The sequence below is a fragment of the Rhinatrema bivittatum genome, chromosome 1, assembly GCF_901001135.1.
Source record: "Rhinatrema bivittatum chromosome 1, aRhiBiv1.1, whole genome shotgun sequence".
Classification (NCBI taxonomy): domain Eukaryota; kingdom Metazoa; phylum Chordata; class Amphibia; order Gymnophiona; family Rhinatrematidae; genus Rhinatrema; species Rhinatrema bivittatum.
Window position 1 is genome coordinate 63,759,431 of NC_042615.1, and position 23,874 is coordinate 63,783,304.

Consider the following 23,874-nt stretch of genomic DNA (forward strand, 5'->3'; position numbering starts at 1 on the left):
AATTATTGAGGGTGCCATCCCCCAGTGGCTGCTGGCCATTGACTGCTTGGTGGTTATTTTTCCCTATGGCTTCCTCCGGGTTCCATTGCTGCCACCAGTGCACTTGGACCATGTCCATCACATACCCCTACGAGGTCTGTGTCTTGTGCCTGGGGGTGTCACAAGATGTACGTGGCTGTTCTTTTTGTGCTTAGATGACCCCCAAGGGTCGTCGAGCATGCCTGGATAAAATGGACAAGTTATTTGGCACCAGGAAGTCTTATCCCTCAGCTTCATTGTCAGGGGCATCAACACCTCACGGCAAGGAAGACCCTGGAGATATCAGATCCGTCTTGTCCTCTCCTTAACCAATTCACCAGCTAGAGCTAGGTGCTGGGGATGTGCCATATCAAGTTCTTCCCTCTCTAGGTCTGGATCATGTCCATCATCCTCAGAACCAGGGGAAACCCAGGAAGCACCAGCATCGGTCACCTTCCTCTTATGGCTCCAAGCTCTGGAAGGCGCGCTGGCTTTGTCCACAATGCCCCCAAAGCTTCCCTGTACAATGAGCCATCAATGCCCGTCAACACTGAGGGCCCAAGGTGAACCCCACTGATATCGTTGCCAGGTACCGGTTCCCATCACAGCTCCGAGGGGAACCAGGTTACGCCTCTTCCTCCTCAAGCTGTACTGTCATCGACAACATTTGAGGAGGAGTTGGAATGCAGGGTGCGCCTAGCGGTGGGACAAGCTCTCCAGGATATCGAGCCGCCGGCCCCCTCAGTGCCTCCACTGGCACCAGAGCTGGCACTGTCCATGCTAGCACCATTGCTGGAGTGCTTGGAACTGCTCCTCTTTGCTCTGCCGACACAACCCATGCTGATGCCCTGGGAATACTCACTGCTGTGAGATGTACCATTGAGGCTGTGGTTGGAGACCATCTCCATTGCAGATTCCTCCAATGAGAAAGGGCCGTTGGCCCTGGTGGTGCATCCCCCCGACTGGTCCTGCGGTCACCAGGCCTCAGATTACCATGGCCCTTGACGCCGTCAAAACCCCCAGTGCCTTCAGTGCCCCTAGTGCCGTGATACCATCTGTGCCTGCGGGGCTATCGGTGCCTCTGGTGCCCTGGCCCAGGATCATGCCTCAGGCTCCCCCGCCAGTGTCACTGGGGAGCGAGGTTGATGCTCCTTATGACCCTTGGGAAGAGGAGCCTTCTGTCTCTTCCTCTGAGGACTCTGAGGAACTGCTTTCGGAACCCTCTCCTCCAGAGGAGAGGCGCCGCTCCCCTCCAGAGGTCCTGACATTTTCAGATTTTGTGAGGGTGATGGCCGAGTTGGTCCCTTACCAGCTTCTCACTGAGGAAGACTCCAGGCTCAAGATACTGGAGATCCTTCAGTTTGTGGATGCTCCTAAGGAAGTAGTTACTGTTCCCAGTCCACAATATCTTGAAGGATTTTGTCAGCAGGCTCTGAGAACATGCCATCTCAGTCCCTCCGGTAAACAGGAAGACAGATGCGGTATACCTAGTTCAAACATCTACAGGTTTCGACAGACACCAGCTTCCACACCAGTTTGTGGTGGCAGAATCTGCTCTTAGAAAAGCAAAAAAGTCTTGCACCCATTCCTCTGCTCCCCGAGGCCATGCGCGGAAGGCCCTGGATGCCCTGGGCCGTAAGGTCTTCCAGGAATCTATGTTGGCAGCCCACATTGCTTGTTACCAACTAGATATGGGCCAATATTCCAGGAACCTCTGGAACCAGGTGCAGGAGTTGGTGGACCGCCTCCCTCAACAATTCCAGGTGGACTTCCTGAAAGTTGTGCAGCAGGGATTGGAATGCAATAAGCATAAAGCTTGGTCCACATATGTCTTTGAGACAGCGGCAAGAATGGCCGTAGCGGGCATTGGGGCGCATTGTATGGCATGGTGGGCATCCGATCTTCAGCCCAAAGTACAAGACCATATTGCGGACCTGCCTTGTACTGGAGAGAATATCTTCGGCGTCAAAATCAAGGAGGCAGTAGCACAAGGCCATCATGAGACCTTGCAGCATTTCTCGGCTAGCACCTCGGACCTCCAGTCCTCAGGCAAAAGTCCTCGAGGCAGGGACCTCGATGACCATTTTACCAACCGAGGAAGTACAATCCTCCGGCAAGGAGGGCTTGGCCTCAAAGGGCCGCTCGAGGTCCCGACCTAAGCAACAGTGTATTCCCAGAACTCAACCTTCCGCCGCAACAGACCCCTGCTATGGGTTTTTGACTAGCTGCGAGGGGGTTTAAGCCAGTCGACAATACAGCCAGCGGGGGACCCTCTGTTCGGAGGTCGACTCATATCCTTCGTGGACCGTTGGAGAGTCATCACCTCGAACTAGTTTGTCCTCTCCATCATCCGCCAGGGATACAGGTTGCGCTTCCAGGAGATTCCACCAGACTCTCCTCCATGCCCCTTTTGGAGTTCTTCCAGGGATTGGGAAAAACTTCTCAAAGAGCTCTCTGCCCTCACAATGGCCAGAGAGGTCAAACCTGTTCCTCCCGTTCAACGGGGAAGCAGCTTCTATTCAAGGTATTTCCTCATCCCAATGAGAACAGGAGGCCTTCGCCCAGTTTTGGACTTGGTCTTTGAACAAATTCATTAATGCGAGAAAAGTTCAAGATGGTCTCAGTGGGTGCCCTTATTCCCCTCCTATGCAGAGGAGACTAGCTTTGTTCCCATGGTCTACAGGATGCCTGTGCTCACATAGGGTTTCCCCACACCCACTTGCAGTACCTCCAGTTTGTAGTGGGCGACATAATTTTTAGTACAGGGTACTGCCCTTCGGGCTAGCGTCCACGCCCTGTGTTTTCACAAAATGCCTTGCGGCGGTGGCTGTGCATCTGCGAAGGCAGCGAGTGCAGGTGTTTCCCTATTTGGATGACTGGCTCGTTGAGAGCCCCTCCAGGTAGGGAGCGCTGCAGTTCTTGCACACTACCATGCGGATCTTTCAGACCTTGGGGTGTTAATCAATTACCCCAAGACCCAGCTTATAGCATCCCCACCCCTGAGCTTTATATAGGTGTCAGGTTCAACACAGCTCAAGCCCAGGCGTTTTTGCCCAGGGATCGAGCGATCAGCTTGGCTTCTGTGGTAGGGATACTCTCACAGAGTCGTCAGGTCTCAGTACACACCATGTTACTCTTGCTGGGACACATGACAGCCACCGTCCATGTAACACCCTTTGATCGCCTTCATATGTGCAGGGCACAGTAGACCCTATGGTCTCATTGGCGCCTGGCCACGCAAGACCTTTGGGCACGCATTCAGGTCACCACACCACTCTGAATCTGTCAATGTGGGTGTCCCTACCCATTCTGGAGATAGGGGTTCCTTTCCAGGGTTCCCCCAATCAAGTTGTGCTCACCATAGATGCCTCCCACTTGGGTGGGAGGCATGTATGGGGAACTTGCATATCCAGGGTTACTGGTCGTCTTAGGAGCTGAGGTGCCAGATCAATTTCCTTGAGTTACGGGTGATCCGCTATGCCCTATGGGTGTTTTGGGAACAACTGGACGGCAAGGTTGTGCTAGTCCAGACCAACAATCAGGTAGCCATGTGGTACCTCAGCAAGCAGGGAGGGACGGGATCGTTCCTCCATTGTCAGGAGGCAATCTAGATTTGGTCGTGTGCATTATCCCGGAACATCCTTCTCTGAACCCGGTATCTGCTGGGACAGGAGAATGTGCTGGCGGATGGCCTAAGTCATTCCTTCTGATCGCACGAGTGGTCTCTGAAGCAGGAGGTAGCGGACTGCCTCTTCTGCCTTTGGGGAACTCCAGATGTGGCCCTCTTCACTTCTCATAGTAGGAAGGTAGACCAGTTCTGCTCCTGACTGGGGGAAGGGCAGGCCAACGTCAGATGCCTTTGCCTGACACTGGGGCAGTGGCCTTGTGTACGCCTATCCTCCACTCCCTCTAATCTCCAAGATGATCCTGAAGCTCCAGCAGGATCGGGGGCCCATGATTCTCATCGCGCCTTATTGGCCCGGCAGATCTGTTTCCATTTGTGCAGCATCTTTCCTTGTGAGACCTGATCCATCTGGGAATGTCCCTCAAAATGCAGGTTCAGGGAAGGCTGCGCCATCCCAACCTCCAAGCCGTATCCCTCATGGCTTGGATGTTGAAAGGGTGACCTTACAGCCTCTAAATCTCTCAGAGGGTGAATCTTGGGTCCTACTGGAGTACAGGAAACTTTCCACTAGGAACATTTATGGCCTAAAGTGGAAGAGATTTTCGGTGTGTATGACAGCCAGGGGTCGAATCCGTTCTCGAGCTCTACCTCCAAGCTGTTAGATTACCTGCTGCACCTTTCGGACGCTGGCTTAAAGACCTCCTCCTTGAGAGTGCATCTCAGTGCGATTGGAGCCTACCATTAAGGAGTGAATGGATTGCCTATCTCAGTGCAGCTTGTAGTGGGTCATTTCATGTGGGTCATGCTCCAGCTGAAACCTCCCCTCAGGCCCCATGCGGTTTCTTGGGACCTCAGCGTGGACTTGATGAAAGGCTCCCTTTGAGCCCTTGTGCTCCTGTGACTTGAAGTACATGACTTGGAAGGTCATTTTCTTGGAGTGGTGTTGTGTCCGTCGGTGCCCGACGCCCTCTCTCCGCCCTCCTTACCTCCTTGTCGCTTCCCTCTCAGTCCGCGGGAAGATTGGCTGCCGCGGCGTCCATTTGCCGAGGACCCTCGGGCGTTCCCGGACCAGCCCGAGGCTGCAATCGCCATGTTTCCTGGAGGCCTAGGGGCGTGCGCGCGGCGCGGTCCCAATTGAAGTACTGGCATTGGCACGAACCGCGGGGGCGTCCCCCGAAGATGACGTCACCCGTGACGGATATTTAAGGTCTTGGAATTTGCTAACACATCGAGTTAGCAAGGGTTTCGCTACCTAAGCTACTCTGCCTCCTCGGACTTACCAGAGGTACCCGCTCCTCGGGGGCCTCGCTCTCTCCTTGTTTTTTCAGGTGAGTCTGGAACCGGTACTCGCTCCTCGAGGGCCCTGATCCCAGACTTGCTTCGTATACTCCTCTGCCTGGAAGTCTTCACTACCAACTATATCAGCTACATCAGTGAGTTACCATCATTCTCTCTGAGTTTTCCCTGGAACCAGGTACTCGCTCCTCGAGGGCCTATACTTTCCAGCTCATGGGCTTCATTGGGACATTGTGTGAGTGTTACCATCTGCATACCCTGCCTACTCACTATATCTCAGTCTCTTTTCAGCTCAGCCTCCAGGGATCGCTGTTCCAGTTTTTGAGGGACTATAGCCCAGCCAGGCTTACCAAATCACTACTGCCATCTCCGGTGTTTCAGTATACTGTCTAATAAAGAACTAGTGTGTGTTTGTCTCCTAACTCTGAGCCTGACCGGTGGTCTCTCTCGGGATCATTCCCCGGGGGCGTGGTCATCTGCCACTGGTCCAAGGACCCACCCTCAACTCTCATAGATATCTACAAATCCCGAACGGATTGCTAACTACTATCTGATTGCTCCTCCCATCAAGCATCATATTACTAGCATCAGATTGCTAGCTCCCTAGCAAATCCAGAACAGATTGCTAACTCCATGGATCCGGCTCAACTCAGTGCTTTGCAGGTCATACCGGGCCTGGCCCAACGCATTGTGGAGCAGCAAGACGCTTTGGAGAAGCTTACTTCAGCATTTCATCAACTACACACACAGAAGGTTCATGGCACAACCTCCAACCAAGAAGGTCAGTCACCGGAGGTAACTTTGAAGACTGCTGTACCACTAGCAGCTCCAGTCCACTTTTCCGGAGAAATCCAGAAGACTTAGGGCTTTTTGAACCAGTGCTGCATGCACTTTGTCTTACAGCCGTCTCTATTTCCTACAGCTTTCTCCAAGACTACCTACATCCTTTCATACCTGGATGGTAGGGCTTTGTCATGGGCATCTACCTTGTGGGAACGCAAGGACTCTATTTTGCAGGACATAGTAGGATTTATGGACTTGTTTAAATCCGTTTTCGATGTCCCTGCTCGAATGTCTGTAGCCGGTTCTGCTTTAGTGGATTTGAAGCAAGGCAGCAGATCATTGGCTGAATTCGCCATAGAGTTCACAACTCTTGCGGCAGAACTTTGCTGGGACCCCAAATGTCTCAAGACTCTCTTCTGCAGAGGCCTGGATAACCGTTTGAAGGGCGAGCTGGCCGCTCGCCAAACACCTGACTCGCTGGACGAATTAATAGCCTTAGCTACTCGGATTGATCTATGACTCCGGGACAAGGTGAAGGAACTCTGGCCTAGGTTGGTACCCGGGTTGAAACAGGCCAGTGTTGTCTCTAAACCTCGGATGGTTCCAGTAATCTCTGCTGCTGATACAGATGAACCTATGCAACTGGGTCACGGTCGTTTGACCTCCAAAGAGAGAAGATTTCGGAGGCGTGGCCTTTGCATGTACTGTGGTCAGCCGGGCCACAATGTCTTTACATGCTCCACTCGTCTGAAAGCATGGACGGGCCAAAGTCCTACAGGAGGACTATTCCTAGGCCTTACTGCATCCTCTCATACTCTCTTTCTCTCCCAGTCTCTTTGACTTACGGACCAGTCACGGTTCAGACTCCTGCCCTGGTGGACTCTGGAGCAGGAGGCAACTTTATTCTTAGAAGTCTAGTGGAATATTTGAGGATCCCCCTCATCAAGTTGAAAAATCCACTACGATTATCTTCTATTCATGGAGAGCCCTTACCGGGAGATGTGGCTTGCCAAACCGAATCAGTTACTCTCCGCACTGGAGCTCTTCATATGGAATCGCTCTCCTTCTTCGTACTGGAAAAGGCTGCACCCCAACGTCCTGGGGTTACCCTGGTTGCAAGTACACCAACCCCAATTCGACTGGGCATCTCTGGAGCTCTCCCACTGGGGCCCAGAATGTCATGGGAAATGCCTTAAGGAGATATCACCTATTATTGCCAGACCTGCGACTCCAGCAGTACCGGGCCTGCCGCTGCAATGCACCCCCTTCGGGGATGTCTTCTCCTAGGGAGTAGTTGATATTCTTCGTCCACTGGAGCCCTATGATTGTACCCTTCAACAGAAGTCTAAGACTGATTCTCCGAAGGGACGGGTGTACTCTCTCTCAACATTCGAGAATAAAGCAACATCGGAAGAAAATCTCAAGAGGCGCTTTACTCAACCATCAGAGTTGCCAGCTGGTGTGGACATTTGCCTTGGGGGAAAAGAAGACAATGCAATAACCAGCGAATGTTCTTCAGTACCTCAAGACGAAGACAATGCACTAACCAGTGAATGTTCTTCAATACCTCAAGATGAGGACAATGCACTAACCAGTGACTGTTCTTCTATACCTCGAGACGAAGACAATGCACTAACCAGTGAATGTTCTTCAATACATCAAGAGGGCCTATACTTTCCAGCTCATGGGCTTCATTGGGACATTGTGTGAGTGTTACCATCTGCATACCCTGCCTACTCACTATATCTCAGTCTCTCTTCAGCTCAGCCTCCAGGGATCGCTGTTCCAGTTTCTGAGGGACTATAGCCCAGCCGGGCTTACCAGCTCACTACTGCCATCTCTGGTGGTTCAGTATGCTGTCTAATAAAGAACTAGTGTGTGTTTGTCTCCTAACTCTGAACCTGACCGGTGATCCCTCTCGGGATCATTCTTCGGGAGCGTGGTCATCTGCCACTGGTCCATGGATCCACCCTCAACTCTCATAGATAACTACAAATCCTGAACAGATTGCTAACTACTATCTGAATGCTCCTTCCATCAAGCATCAGATTCAGAACAGATTGCTAGCTCCCTAGCAAATCCAGAACAAGTGGTGACCTTGGCACGCAGGGTCAGTGAATTTCAGACTCTGGTGTTGTATCCACCCTACACAAAGTTTTTTCACGATCAGGTGGTTCTCCGCACACACCCCTAAGTTCCTACTGAAGGTGGTGACTGATTTCCACCTGAACCAGTCTATCGTCTTGCCAACCTTCTTTCCTAGGCCTCACTCGCACCGGGCGGAGTGAACTCTGCACAGCCTAGATTACAAAAGGGCCTTAGCGTTCTACCTGGAATGTACAGCAGGCCACAGACTCTCCACACCTCTTCATTTTCTTCAATAAAAATAAATTTGGAGTTGCTGTATCCAAGCAGACCTTGTCTAACTGACTCGCAGACTGCATCTCTTTCTGCTGTGTGCAGGCGGGTCTACATCTGGGGAGCCAAGTCAAGGCTCATTCCATTTGAGCCATGGTGACTTTGGTGGCCCACTTATGTGCGGTCCCCTGTAGACGAAATTTGCATAGAGGCAACCTGAAGTTCCCTCCACACCTTTGCTTTACACTACTGCTTGGATAGAGAAGGTCGATGTGACAGCTAATTCAGTCAATTGGTCTTGCAGAACCTTTTCAGTAATTGAACCCAACTCTTCCAACCTGTTCGGGTTTAGGCTGCAGAGTTGCTTACCTGTAACAGGTGTTCTTCTAGGACAGCAGGATGTTAGTCCTCAGGAAATCCGCCCGCCACCCCATGGAGTTGGGTTTCTAATACTTTGTTTTATTTTTTCGTTAATTCTATGTTATGAGACTGAAGAGGGACCCAGTGTGGACGTGTGGATAGTGGCATGCTGGGCATGCTCAGTGTGCCTAGTCAAAGTTCTAGAAACTTTGACAGAAGTTTTCTGTGCCGGGCCCCATCTAATGATGTCAACCACATGTGAGGACTAATATCCTGCTGTCCTAGGAGAACACCTGTTACAGGTAGGCAACTCTGCTTTTCATCTCCAGCAGATGTGGACGTTCATCTCCCTAATGGGGTTTGCTTCAAGTTTTAGAAGGAGAAATAAAGAAAGGAAATTTAATTCGCCTCACTCTCCTGTGGTGATACCAAATGGTCCTTCCCCCTGTTGAGAATTCCTGAGGTGATTTCCCTCAATTGAGTGCCTTGATCTGGCAGCTGGTTTTGTCAGCTGACATGGACTTAGCTGTTAAAACGGTATATGCCCTCTCCCCCCGCAGCTGGAGACCATCTCTGTATTCAGCCGGGACGGGCTGAGCTCAGGTAAAGCTCAGTGCTCGGTGCGCCATTCTGATGTTCGTTCTCGCCCCTGAGGAAGATTAAGGGACATGGGCAGCCTGGCGAGTTGAGGAGCCCTTTTTCTGCTAGGCCCCTCTCTTAGGCTTTTCACTGTGTGGTAGATTGCGGCGGCATTTTCGTGTGCCTTTTTCTGTGCGATATGCTGCCCTCTTCAGGACTGTCATTTCGTACAAGTGTGTCTGGCTGTGTGTCCAGGTTGCATGCCCAGTTTTTGGATGCTTAATCGGATGCCTGCTTGGGCGTCCAGGTTATAGTGGCGTCTGTTTTAGGAGTGCGCTTACCTGTCCACACAATTTAGGCAGCATTGGCTCTGTGCTTAAGTTTGGGACGCCTGAATTTTGGATGCCTAAGTTTGGGATGCCTAAATTTTGGATGCATATATTTTACAGCGTGAATTCAGCTGGACTCACACCTTTCAGTCACCTGGTAAGTGTACAGACAGTTTGATGGTGCCTATAGTTAAGAAATCTAAGCACCTTTCCCTCTGTTCTTCCTGTCATATTCAGGCAACTCAGCCTGGCATGCCCTCTAACTTGTGCCAGCTCTGCTTAGAGGCTCAGGGAGAATTATCTTCTGATTTTACTAAGTCTGGTTCTTCCCAGTTTGATGAGGGCCTGGGTAAAGACATGTCAGTAGGAGTACCTAACCTTGGAACTCCCTTAACTGGTTAGTCAGCAGGGGAAGATAGCTCAGTGGGCATAGCACAAGTACCTTCTGGTTTTGGCATGAATCCGTCTGCCTTTTCCTGGGTAGAATTTTTTCAAGGATTGCAATTCTTTCTTCAGGCGCAGTCCTCAGCCCCGACCAATACTGCCAGGTCAGAGTCGCAGGTGGTGACTTCTAACTCGACCAATACTAGTGTTAAGCAGCAGGTCTTTCCGACAGGGATCTGGATGGCACGGATGATGAGGTCAATCCTCACTCACTGGAAGATGGGGAAATTCTTCCAGGATTGGAACCGTATAGGACTATGTTGCTGTTCTTTCATATAGATGAGTTTCCAGCTCTGATTTCCCAGACATTAAAGATGTTGGGAGTACCTGGGCCTGATTCCATGTCTGAGCCAAAGAAAAAATCCCATTTTGGTTTCTTTGCTTAAAGCCTTTTATTTTTTTCCCTGTTTGGAGGCCATTCAAGTATTGATTGATCTTGAGTGGGGCACCCTGGAGACTAATTTCAAAGTGAAAGGAGTTTTGGAATGCCTGTAACCCCTGGATCCAGTGGCGAGAGAGCGTTTGCGTTTTCTGAAAGTGGATGCGCTTGTCTGTGCGATCTCCAAACGGACGACCATCCCCATGGAGGGAGGTGCGGCCTTGAAGGATGTGCATGGTAGAAGGATTGAGGCCATCCTTAAGCAAGCATTTGAAGCAGTGATGATGACCTTACAGATACATTCTTGTTGTTCCCTGGTGACTCGCTTTTGTTTACATTTCTCACAGGAGGTCGATGAATCTTGAGTGAATTCCAGGGCAGTTATGGTGCCAGCATCCGCCTTTTTTGCAAATGCAGGCTGCGATTTAGTCAAAACCTCAGCTAGGTGTCGGTTATAGCTGAGAAATTGGTCGGTGATATGACCTCCAAGACTAACCTTATGAAATTGCCCTTTAAAAGCTTGCTCTTGTTTGGGAGTGAGTTAGAGAAACTGGCCAATAAATGGGGTGAATTCCTGGTTCCTCGGTTGCCAGAGGATTAGAAGCAGACACCACGCTCCTTTGGCATGAGAGGTCGTGCTAGGTGATCCAAGTGTTTTCGACCCTACAGAGGAGCGACCTTTCAGAGGACTCGACCTTTCATCCCAGACAGCCCAGATGGGGTGCAGGCTCGGATAGCAGAACCTCCTGAGCCTCCCAATGAAAGCTTGCCTACCCACCACCAGGAAAAAGAGATAGGGAGTGCCTCTCTCTTATCAGAGGTGGGTCAACATTACATCGGACCAGTGGGTCCTGAAAATGATACGAGAGGGATATGCACTGGAGGTTTGCAGTGTTCCTTTGGACATGTTCATGGTATCTCCCTGCCACTCTCAGTTGAAGAAGCAGGCAGTGTAGTGTAAATTGTCAAGACTCCTCAATCTGAGGGCTGTGGTTCCAGTGCCTATGTCTCAAGAAAATATGGGTCGATATTCCATTTATTATATTGTGCCCAAGAAGGAGGGCTCCTTTCATCCCATCCTAGATCTCAAAGGGGTCAACCGTCTTTTGTGGGTGACTCATTTTCGCATGGAAATATTATGCTCGGTGATAATGGCCGTGCAGTTGGAGTAATTTCTGTCCTTGGATCTGTCCGAGGCATACCTGCATATTCCCATCCGAGTAGAGCACCAGTGTGTTCTGCGATTTGCGGTTTTGGGACACCATTATCAGTTTCAGGTGCTACATTTTGGTTTGGCCACCACACCCAGAACTTTTTCCAAGGTTATATGGTGATGGCGGCAGAGTTGAGAAGGGATGGGATCCTGGTACACCCATACTTGGAAGACTGGCTGATTCGGGCTAAGTCTCTCTAAGAAAGCCACCTGTTGACCTGCAAGGTGATCTCCCTGTTGCAGGAGCTCAGTTAGGTGGTGACCCTGGCCAAGAGCAGTTTCTGCCATCTCAGTCACTAGGGTATCTTGGTGTTCAGTTTGACATGAATTAAGGCAGGGTTTTCCTGCCAGAAGGTCGTATTCAGGTGCTTCTATTGATGAACACAATTCGCCCGACAGTGTGGTCCTATCTATAAGTGCTCAGACTGATAGCAGCGACCCTGGAAGTGGTGCCATGGGTGAGGGCATATATGCCTACTCTTCAGTTCTCCTTGCTGTCTCGTTGGAGCCCTCAGTCTCAGGTCTATTTGATTTGGCTCCACCTGCCGATGGAGGTCTGCTCTCAAGTACAGTGGTGGTTATAAGCGGATCATCTAAGGAAGAGAGTTTCCCTGAAATCATTGGACTGGTTAGTACTCATGACTAATGCAAGCCTCCAAGGTTGGGGAGCTCACTGTCAGGAACTGACAGAACAAGGTGGAAAGTAGATGAGGCTTTCTGGAACATCAATCGGCTGGAAGCCGGTTGGTATGCTTACAGTTAAGCAGTAGGCTGCAGGGTTGTGTAGTCCGGATAATGTTGGACAATGCAGTCACAGTGGCTTACATCATTTGGCGGGGAGAAACCAAAAACCAGCAAGTGTCGCAGGAGATAGACCAACTTATGGAATGGGCACAAGTGCATCTTCAGGAGATCTCAGTCTTGCACATTGCAGGAAAAGACAATTTAAGAGCAGACTTTCTGAACAGATAGAGTCTGGACCCAGGAGAATGGGTATTGTCAGACTAGGCGTTTCAGCTGATAGTGGATCGCTGGGGCCTTCTGTTTCAAGTCCTGCTGGTGACTTCTCACATTGTGAAGATTCTTCGATTCTTCAGTCGCAGGAAAGATCCGAAGTAATTGGATATCAATGCACTCGTGCAGGAATGGCTGGAGGACAGGCTGCTGTATGCCTTTACCCTGTAGCCCATGTTGGGCAAAATGGTTCAGAGGGTCAAGAATCACAGAGAGATGGTGCGACTGGTGGCACCAGATTGGCCCAGGAGACCATGGTATGTGGATCTGCGAAGACTCCCCCTCCGGTTTTCAGCACACAGGAATCTGTTGCGGCAGGGTCCTGTTCTTCAGGAAGATCCAATTCAATTTTGTCTTACGGTATGGCCCTTGAGAGGGCTTGCTTGCTGAAGCATGATTATTCTACTGCGGTGATTACCACCTTGCTACGAGCAAGAAAGTTCTCCACTTCCTTAGCCTATGTGCGTGTTTGGCAAGTGTTTGAGGCTTGGTATGAAGATCGAGGTATTCTTCCTCGTTTGGTTAAGATCCCACTCATTTTGGAATTTTTGCAGGATGGATTGAATAAAGGGTTGGCCCTTAATTCCTTAAAGGTGAAAGTGGTGGCTATTGCCTGTTTCAGGGGTCAGGTGCATGATAGTCCCTTGTCAGCTTATCCAGATGTGGCCCGTTTCTTGAAAGGAGTGAAACATCTTCTTCCTCCCTTGCGGTTACCGGTGCCTTGTGGAATCTTAATCTGGTTTTGGATTTGTTAGTGGGCCCTACGTTCAGACCAATGCGTAACCTTTCCTTGCAGGTACTGATCTTGAAAATGGTGTTTCTTTTGACGATTTTTTCTGTGCTTCGAATTTCTGAGCTGCAGGCCTTGTCATGCTGGGAGCTGTTCCTTCGAGTGTCTTCGGGTCGATACAGCTGTGTACTGTTTCTTCCTTTTTGCCAAAAGTGGTCTCAGATTTTCACTTGAATCAGTCCATTTCCCTGCCATCTCTGGATAGGGAAAGAGATGCGGAGGAATATTACCTATTGCGGCCCTTGGATGTTAAGAGACATATCGTGAGGTATCTGGGGTTTCTAGACTAGAGTTGATGTATTCTTTGTCTGAGCTCAGTGTTTCCAGAATACTAAAATGTTTATCTTTTATCAGTCGAGTTTTTGCTAGTCTGTCCACAGTTAGCTTTTGAAGACAATACTAGCAGGCTGATTTCACTGCAGTAGTATATATACTGTGATGTCAGCTTTGGTCCATCTCCATCTGCTGGTAGAGGTGCGTAACCTACTGGTTCTGGATTCATCTGTCTATTTTAAAGAAAAGGAAATTATTAGGTAAGTAGTAATTTCTCAGTTTACTATGGCTTTTCTCCCACTCTGTGCCTATGGGAAAAATGCTTAGTAATTGAGGCTGTAAGTTATTTGCCTAATGCTGAAAAATGGTGCAAAGCACCTAACATTTTTCTCCGTGGACAAGCAGGACATGAATCAACCACAGAAGTGGGTGACATCATCTGATGGTGCTGAGAGAAAACAACTCTCTCAGAGCTCAGAAAAACCAAGAAGGCTTTTCTTAGCATGTGTGGCGCTTACCACGCATTCACCACTGCATGAGTCTTCTCAATCTTTTTTTTCTTCTCTTGTGAAAAACGCAATTTTGCTTTCTCTCCTTCAGCTGCTTGTCATATGTTTTGCCTTCAGTTTTGTTCACTTGTTTTTCTTTTTAGTGTTTTTCATTTCCTTTTTTTGAAATGTACGACTAATTATTATTATTTCCTTTCAAAAACGGAATTCAACCTAGCCTCAGCTCTAACCCAAATGGTGATAGTAAGCCGGGTTTCAAACAATGCCTCCATTGCTCTTACAAAAGGACTATGTTGGACTCTAATGCCTAGAACCATCTCACAACATACGTAACTGAGTTGCTTATTCCCATATGTCACCCAGGGCCAGGAGATCAAGAAGCTATATGCTCAGAGAATTTTAAAATTTTCTTCTGGCCTCTTCCATGGCAATAAAGAGGAAATTACAGCTAAGGGAGCAGTGCCTAATCAAAAAAGGCAAAGTTTTCTTATGCTAGGTGCCATGGCTCAGGAAACTCTATTTATTTAGTTATTTGATTTATATTCTGCTTTTTGGTACTTCAAAGTGGGGTATGGATGCCATTGCCCTTCAGCAAAGAGAGAGGTAAATTGCACACCTCGATGCTAGGGCATGCAAGATCTAAAAAGGCCCTGCTGGCACAGACAACAGGTCTGTGCATAAATGTCGTCTTCATTAACATCGCTTCTCAGCACTCAAAATTCACTAGCGCCGTCAACAAGCGGAAGCACTGCATCCTTAGTGCCATCAGTTTGTTGGCGCTGAGAAATAAATGTTGGCCTTGTAGAAACAATAAAAACAGTTAATTCTGAATCCACTCCTATAATACAGCCTATACCTTATCTTGTCCAGAATTGGATTGTTGTTCTGTTGCTATTCTTCCTTCCATAAAAGAACATCATCCTTTTGTGAGGAAAATGTAGCTTGAATTCATCAAAAATTAATTTACTAATGTACCAGATTCTCTACCTTCTCCTTTGCAACTGGAACATATTTCTCCCATTTTGGAGGCTATGGCCCCATGAAACTTAATTGACTATTTTGCCATAGTAATACAAAAAAGAAATGATAAAAACTGGATCATAGACCTAGTTTCATGGTTCACCTTCCTTAAAGGATAGATCAATCCTAGAAATCCCTCTTATATTATTATTTGATTCACAAGAATTGTCATAATCATCATACACATCTCTGTCATATCATTGTGATAGTGATGAGTCCATCAGTCTTCCACTGGATCACTCTCCACAACCTCCCACAAATACGTCTCCTCCTGAGGATGCGTCATTGTGAAGGAGTGTTTAGGATAGAACGCTAGAACACCTTAAAGGACTGGGTCTAGCTATCTACTAGCCCGGTCTATCTTAAGAGATATCCAAGATAGGAAACTAAGTCAGAGGGTGGTTCCCTTGCAAGGGAAATAAAATACCAGGCCCATGAAGGAGCATAGACACAGACTTGGAGGAGGAAGCTCCAGCGAATACACTAAGACCCTATATGTGTGAGTACACCTATCTTTTTGTTGTTTAAGCAGCTGAGGCACGCTTGCTCTGTATTTTTGTTCTGTAAATAATAAAAGTTGATTTTGCCAGAAGCTGGAGTCCAGATTGTTTTCTGCTCTCTGGCCCTTCCCAGCCACTGAATCCTGCTATCAAAGTCATAATTTGCCTTTTGTCCAAAAGAGGGCCTAAAGCAGTTCCTTTTGCTTTACAAGAAGAATCAGAAACTTGAGAAGATGCATTTGGTATGCTAAAATTTACTTTCTTATTTGACAATCTTATATACTGCATAATTAGTGTAAATTATAAAAGTGATTTACAATAAAACATACATAAAATTCCTAATAATCTAAAATATAATAAAAATATAACAATAAAAAACAGTACTACTACTAAGACTTCTTATCACTTCTATAGTGCTATTTGATATACACGGTGCTGCGCATAAAGATATGAGACAGTCCCTTCTCAGTAGAGCTTACAGTCTAATATGGACAAATATACAGGGCAAAAGAGACTTTGGGAATTTCATTTATTAAAAAAATGGTTAAAATCAATAAGGCTGTAAATGGGATAATCAGGGGTTAAGTTTTAAAAGACGCCTCAAGAAGGTGGGTTTTTAGACCAAGTTTGAAAAAGGCAAGAGAAGGAACAGTACACACCAACTCAGAAAGTCTATTCTAAGCATATAGTGCAGCCAGGTAAAAGCATGGAATTAGGAGTTGTCTGTATAGTAGAAGAGCATAGACAGGATTGGCTTGCCTGATGAGTGGAGTTTACAAGAAATGGTGTTGGGAGAGATAAGAGAGGAGAGGTAATGAGTAATTGCTAGTGAAAGCTCTTATAGATGAATAAAAAGAGCTTGAACGGATAAGGAGCCAATGTAGTGAATTGGGAAGAGGGATGTAGTGACTTTGGTGAATGAAAAGTCACACAGCAGAATTTTGCATAGATTTTAGTGGAGAGAGTTGGTTCACTGGGAGACCTGTGAGGAGCAGGTTTCAGTAGTTTAAGTGGGAGGTGATGAGAGAATGTATAAGGGTTCTGGTAGTGTGTTTTTAAGAGAGAAAGGGACAGATTTTGGTGATGTTAAAGAGAAAGTAACAATATAACAAAGGCGGTAGTCCATATCACACTCAATTGGAAATAGATAATGTAAACAATTCACTATATAATAGTCAAACTCTTACGTGTCAGCAAGCCAGGTATACGTGTAAGACCTTCTTTAATAGAGGTTACTCGGGCTTCTTAATCATTCACCCTCTGCCCAGCAAGGGTGCTGACATATAGCAAAAATTTTTAAGTCAATTTTTAATGCAAATTCTTGATTGCAAATAAAAACGCCTATAGACAATAGCATAAGAGAACCAAACCCCGACGTCAGCTGGAGTTTCGTATCTCCTGCCTCAGGGGAACTTATTTAAAGTGAAGTTTATTCTTGTCAGTTGCTTTGACTGGATCAGCAGATCTCCTTGATGTTGAAGTTAAGCATCCCGAAGCGGCCATGAAAAGCTATTATTGAAGGTTCAATTCAGGAAATGACATGGTCAGCCTTTGATATAGAGCTATCTTAAACAGAAGAAACTTTATTAGCACAGGCCAACTTATACAGTCAAATATCAAATTATAAAACTAGTAGCAACAAATGTTAGCATGCAAATTTGGTTCAAATGTGAATCATAAAAATACAGTAAGATCCATTTCTGAGTTCAAACCATCAGGTGTCAAAGTATCAAAACGATGAATCCACATTGTTCTATTTGTTGGAGATGGTGGGAAAAATCCCCACTGCGTCAATTACAGCAGGGCACATCAACCACACAGAAACAAAGGTCTTCGAAACTATGTCCAGACTCCAAACAGTGTGACACCAATGAAGCCTACAAACGGCCCTTGTTCATACAACTATGGTGTTCAATCATGCAAGAACACACAGCTCAGATAGTCTTGCCAACATAAAATTTAGTGCAAGGGCACTTATTCACATAGGTCACACCTTTAGTTTGACAGGTAGAAAATGGCGAAGATGAAATTGAAAACCCCCAGGTGTAATGTCCACAACATCTGTATGCATAGAAACTGAACAAACAGAACAATGTCCACAAGGAGAATGACCCAGAGATGAAGGAGGGCTTGCTGTAGTCTCTCGTTCGCTACAGTCTCCCATTGAAAATCTGAGTTTTCTTAGCGTCCAGTTAGATGAAGCCAGAACAAGAGCACCTCTACCAGCAGATGGAAATGGAGCAAACTGATTTCATGGTATTTATACCCTTGCAATGACATCAGCCTGCCAGTATTCTCCATCTCCAGCAGATGGTGGACATACATCTCCCTAGTGGGGATTGCTTCATTTAAAGAAAAGAAGAATTAAGGAATTAAATTTGCCCCGCTCTCCTGCAGTGATACCAGATGGTCCCTCCCACAGTTGAGAATTCCTGAAGTGATTTCCATGGTCCCTCAGACGAGTGCTTTGGTCCAGTAACTGATTTCAGCCAGTGTGGACTTAGCTGCTTGAGCAGTTGAAAGACAGTGGATGCAGGAAACCAAGAGCAGTAGTGACAGCACATGCCCTCTCCTTCCCGCAGCCGGAGACCATCTTTGTACTCAGCCAACTAAAGCTGAGCTCCGGTAAGCTTTGAAAAAAAAAAAAGGATTATACGGAGACCTTGAAGGAGTTTTGGATGTGTATGGCTTCCTCCTTCCCCCAGTCTCTGTGCTTTGTGCGCCGGTCCCACGTTCATCCTGCTTCATGGGAGGTTGAGAGACGTGGGCAGCCTAGCGGATTGAGCAGCCTCCTTAGGCTAGGCCCCTCTTTGAGACTTCGCTGCACTGGATAGTAAGCTGCATCGGCATTTTGTGCGCTTTCTAAGGCTGCTCTGTACAGAATTGTCGGTCCGGCATGTGCATCTAGATGTGCGCCCAGGTTGTGCACCCAGTTTTTGGATGTACAGTCAGGCTTTGAAGTCGGTGCATCCATGTTAATGACGCTGTAGTGGCCGCATGTCTTCCTCTGCACACAAGTAGTTCTGTATGCTTAAGTTTTTTTTGTGTGCTTATTTTTGGGCGCCTAGTTAGGCACCTAGGTGTGTGACCCCTAAGTGTTGGATGCATAATTTTTGGGCGTAGTAAAAAAATGTATTTTGCAGAAATGGTTGCCTTCTGATCCACCTATTTTAACACAAATGAGAAATCTTATATATCAAACTGTATTTTGGATAAATATACTGAAAAAATTGAATGGTTCAAGCAGAAATGGGATTTTGTGCATTGGTGGGATATGTATCTGGGATCTTTGTCTCCTTTTGTGAGAGGTTTGATTGTTAATGATTTGTCTACTTGACTATCTACATTTTCTACTAGTCTTTTACTGATGAAATAGCCAGAGTGGCTTTTCCCTTTAGGTGAAGATGGTTCAGGATCTGAGAAGGGGGTTGGGGTGGGGGGTTGGGGATGCTGCTCGTTTCTTTGTTATGAATTTTCTAATTTGTGATCTCACCTGGTGGTTTGAAGAAATCCCTTCCATCAGGTTGCTTCTGGTTAATATTACCAGCCTTGAGATGATATTGTTTATAAACTGTTGTATCATGCCTGGGTTGTGGCATTGATAAATACCAGGTAATAATTTCATGTAAGTTTTTATTGCTGATTCAATAAACAGAATAAAACATAATTTTCTGGGCATCTAGGTTAAGTGCATATATATAAAAAAAAAAAAGCAGCTAGATGCATGCCTCTGGCTGCTGCTCAGTGCACCATTGGCCATAATGGTGCCTGTACCTAAAAAGCCTAATCGTCTTTCTCTTTTCACTGCTTGTCATATTGGGGCATCTCAGCTGCGCTGTCATATTGGGGCATCTCAGCAGCGCTGTTTGGAGGCTCATCCCTGAGCCTCCAAACAGCGCTGCTAATTTGTGCCAGCGCTGTTTGGAGGCTCAGGGAGAACTGTCTTCCTCTGATTTCACTATGCCTGGTTCTTCCCAGCTGGATGTGGGTCTGGGTAAAGATGGCTCAGGTGGGGTGCCTGATTTTGGAACTCCTCTATCTGGTTCCTCAGCAGGGGAAGGTTGCTCAGAGAGTACACCTCAGGTACCTCCTGGTCTGGATACTTCTACTTTTTCATGAGTAGAATTTTTCCAGGGTTTGCAATCCTTTCTTCAGGCACGGTCCTCAGCTTTGTCCAATTCTCCCAAAGCAGAGGTGCAGGTAGGATCCTCCTAGAGAGGCAGCGTGGTCGACCCCCAGATAGAGATCTAATTGGCATGGATGATGATGCCAATCTTGACTGTCTTGAGGATTGTGAAATTCCCCCCAGATTAGAACCGTATAGAACTCTTATGGTTCTTTCATAGAGATGAACTGCTAGCTCTGATTTCCCAGACCTTGAAAATGATTGGAATTCCTGGGGCAGATTCAGTGTCTGAACCAAAGAGAAGCCATTCAAGAATTTATTGATCTTGAGTTAGGCACCCCAGAGGCTAATTTCAAAGAGGGTCGGGTTTTGGAATCTGTACTCTCTGGATCCAGTGGTAAGAGAGTGCTTACATTTTCTGAAGCTGGATGAACTTGTGTGTGCAGTCTCCAAGTGGATCAATATTCTCATGGAAGAAGGAGCGGCCTTGAAGGATGCTTATGATAAGAATATTGAGACTATCCTTAAGCAAGCCATTGAAGTGGTGGCAATGACCTTGCAGATTGCTTCTGTTGTTCCTTGGTGGCTCACTCTTGTTTGCTTCTCTCCCAGGAGGTTGATGACTCTGGGGTAAGCTCCAGGGCAGTTATGGAACCAGCCGCTGTCTTCTTGGCAGATGCTGGCTATGATTTGGTTCGTACTTTAGCCAGAAGGGTGGCTTCAATAGGTGTCAGTTATGGTTGAGAAATTGGTTGGCTGATGCAACCTCCAAGGCTAATTTCAACAAATTGCCCTTTAACAGCTCACTTTAGTTTGACAGCGAGTTGGAGAAACTGGCCAGTAAGTGGCATGAATCTCCGGATCCTCGTTTGCTGGAGAATAAGAAGCAGGCACAGTGCTCCTTTAACATGAGAGGTCGTGCTAGAGGATCCAAGCATTTTTGACCCTATACAGGAGTGACCTTTCAGAGGAATCGAACCTTCAGTAGGTCTCAGTGCTTTCATCCCCAGCAATCCAGAAGGAGATGCAGGCTTGAGTAGAGGAACCTCCCGAGCCTCCCAATGAAGGTTTGCCAGCAAACCCCTGGGAACAGGAGGTAGGGGGACACCTCTTCACCTCTTTCTCTTTTATCAGAGGTGGGTCGAGATCACATCAGATCAGTGGGTCCTGGAGGGAATACGAGAAGGATATGCGATAGAGTTTCTCATTGTTCATCGGGACATGTTCATGGAGTTTCCCTGCCACTCCCCACAGACGAATCAGGTAGTGAAGGGTACATTGCAAGTCTCCTCCATCTGAGGGCTGTGGTCCCAGTGCTCACGTCTCAAGAAAATACGGGTCGATATTCCATTTATTTTGTTGTGCCAAAGAAGGAGGGCTCTTTCCATCCCATTTTGGATCTCAGAGGCGTCAACTGTCATCTGTGAGTGAAGGATTTTCACATGGAAACATTGTGTTCAGTGAAAATGACCTCTCTGAATCTGTCCAAGGTATATCTCCACATTCCCATCTGACTAAAACATCAACGCTTCCTGCGGTTTGCAGTTCTGGGATGCCACTCTCAGTTTCAGGTGTTGCCCTTTGGTCTGGCCACTGCTCCCAGAACCTTTTCCAAGGTAATGGCAGAAGTTGTGGCAGAGTTGAGAAAGGATGGATTCCTAGTACACCCGTATTTGGATGACTGGCTGATTCACGCCAAATAGTTGGAAGAGAACCACCTGATTAATCGCAAGGTGATTTCCCTGTTGTGGGAGCTCGGCTGGGTAGAGAACCTGGCGAAGAGCAGTCTTCAGCCTACTCAGTTGTTGGACTTCCTCTGGGTTTGGTTCGAGACAAAGCTGTTCAAGGGTTTCCTGCCGGAAGATTGAATTCAGAAGTTGCTGGTGCAGCTCCTTCTATTGATGAACATTCTACTTGGCTTAATGGTGGCAACCCTGGAAGTGGTACCGTGGGCAAGGGCGCATATGTGTCCTCTGCTTTGCTTTCTGCTGTCTCGGTGGAACCCTCAGTCTTAGGACTATTTGATTCGGCTCCACTTGCTGATTTAGGTCTCCTTCCAAATGCAGTGCTGGCTGCAGGTGGATCATCTAAGGAGGGGAGTCTCTCTACCCCCACCGGACTGGCTAATACTGACAATGGATGCGAGCCTCCATGGGAGCTCACTGTCAGGAGCTGATAGTGCAAGGGCACTGGAATGCTGAAGAGTCTCTGTGGAACATCAATCAGCTGAAAGCCAGGTCGGTCTAGTTAACATGTTTACAGTTCAGTGAAAGGCTATAAGGTTGATCGGTCTGAATAATGTCGGAAAATGCAATGACTGTGGCTTACATAAATTGGCAGGGAGGTACCCAGAGCCAAAAAGTGTCACTGGAAATAGATCAACTTATGGAATGGGCAGAAGTGCATCTCCAGATGATCTCAGCCTCTCACATAGCAGGATAAGACAACGTAAGGACAGACTTTCTCGGCAGGGAGAGTCTGGATCCAGGAGAGTGGGCATTGCAGTTGAGGCGTTTCAGTTGATTTTGGACTGCTGAGGTATTCTATTCCTAGACCTCCTGGTGACTTTGCAGAATGCAAAAGTTCAGTGATTCTTCAGCCGCAGGAGAGATCTGAAGTCATTGGGGATCGATGCCTTAGTGCAGATGTGGCCAGAAGACAAGTTATTGTATGCCTTTCCTCCATGGCCCATGTTGGACAGATTAGTTTGGAGGATCGAGTGCCACAGAGGGATGGTGCTCTTGGTAGCTCCAGACTGGCCCAGGAGACCATGGTATTCGGATCTGTGGAGGCTCCTGTTGCAGCAGGGACATGTTCTTAACTAAGATCCGATTCGATTTTTTTCTTATGGTATGGCTCTTGAAAGGGCTTGCTTGCTGAAGTGGGGATACTCTGTGGTGGTGATCTCCCCATTCTGAGAGCTAGAGAGTTCTCCATTTCCTTGGCCTATGTGCGGGTTTGAAGAGTGTTTAAGGCCTGGAGTGAGGATCAAGGTACTCTTCCTTCCTAAGTCAAGATTCCGCTCATTTTGGAATTTTTGCAGAATGGTTGAATAAAGGCTTGGCTCACTGTTCCCCGAAGGTGCACGTAGCGGCTCTCACCTGTTTCAGGGATCAGGTAAATGGTGGATCCTTGTTGCCTCATCCAGATGTGGCCCATTTTCTGAAAGGAGTGAACCATTTTTGTCCTTCCTTGCAGTTTCCAGTGCTCCTTTTGAGTCGTAATTTGGTATTGGATTTCCTGGCAGGTCCTAAGTTTAGACCACTGCATAGCCTATCCTTGAGGTTGCTGACTTTGAAAATGGTGTTCCTTGTGGCAATTTGCTCTGCACATAGGGTTTCAGAATGCCAAGCCTTGTCATGCCATGAGCCAATCTTCAGGTGACTCCAGGAATGGAACAGCTGCGTACTGTTTTTTCCTTTTTACCAAAAGTGGTCACTGAGTTTCACTTGAATCAGTCCATCTCCCTTCCGTCTCTGGTAGAGAGAGAGCTGCAGAGGAGTATTGTCTGAAGAGACCCTTGGATGTCATGAGACATATTGTCAGGTATCTGGAGGTTTCGAAGCTTTTCTGGAAGTCAGATCACCTGTTTGTTCTTCACGGTGGTACTAGACAGGGGGAGCTGGCCTTGTGGGCTACGATAGCTCGCTGCATTAAGGAGGTAGTCATGGCTGCATATGTGGATGCAGGGAAGCCATTACCTAGTCAGATTAGGGCTCATTCCATTAGGGCTCAAGCAGTGTCACGGGCAGAAGTTAGATTGTTGTTCCCAGTCGAAATTTGCTGAGCTGCGATGTGGTCCTTCTTACACATCTTTTCCAGGTATTAATGTCTGGATATGCAGCCTTTGCATGTGCAGTTTTGACTGGACCGCAGGCAGACTCCTGCCCTATTCGGGAGTAGCTTGGGTACATTCCACTTATTTTGGATTCATCTGACTGAATGCTAAGAAATGAGAAATTACTACTTACCTGATAATTTCCTTTTCTTTAGGACAGTCAGATGAATCCCGTGGCTACTGAATGATTTCATTATGTTCCTTTTGTGTGACTATGTGTTACAGGGATGCATTTTTGAGACTGCATTAACACTTACCAGTATTAATGCAGTCTGAGCTCAGTGCTGTCTCAGTGCAGTCTGAGCTCAGTGCTGCAGCTCAGTGCTGTCTCAGTGCTGTCTGAGCTCAGTGTTGTCTCTTGGTCGAGTATTGAAATGGTTACTTGTTTTTAATCAAGAATTTTGCTAGTCTGTGTAAGTT

General features: G+C 47.3%; 1 protein-coding gene across 2 annotated transcripts in view; it reads left to right on the top strand.

The window, feature by feature from the left end:
* The window catches only part of RBM46 (RNA binding motif protein 46), a 334,436-nt gene that overhangs the window by 186,344 nt on the left and 124,218 nt on the right, over window positions 1-23,874 (top strand). The gene's annotated exons all lie outside the window — the stretch shown is intronic.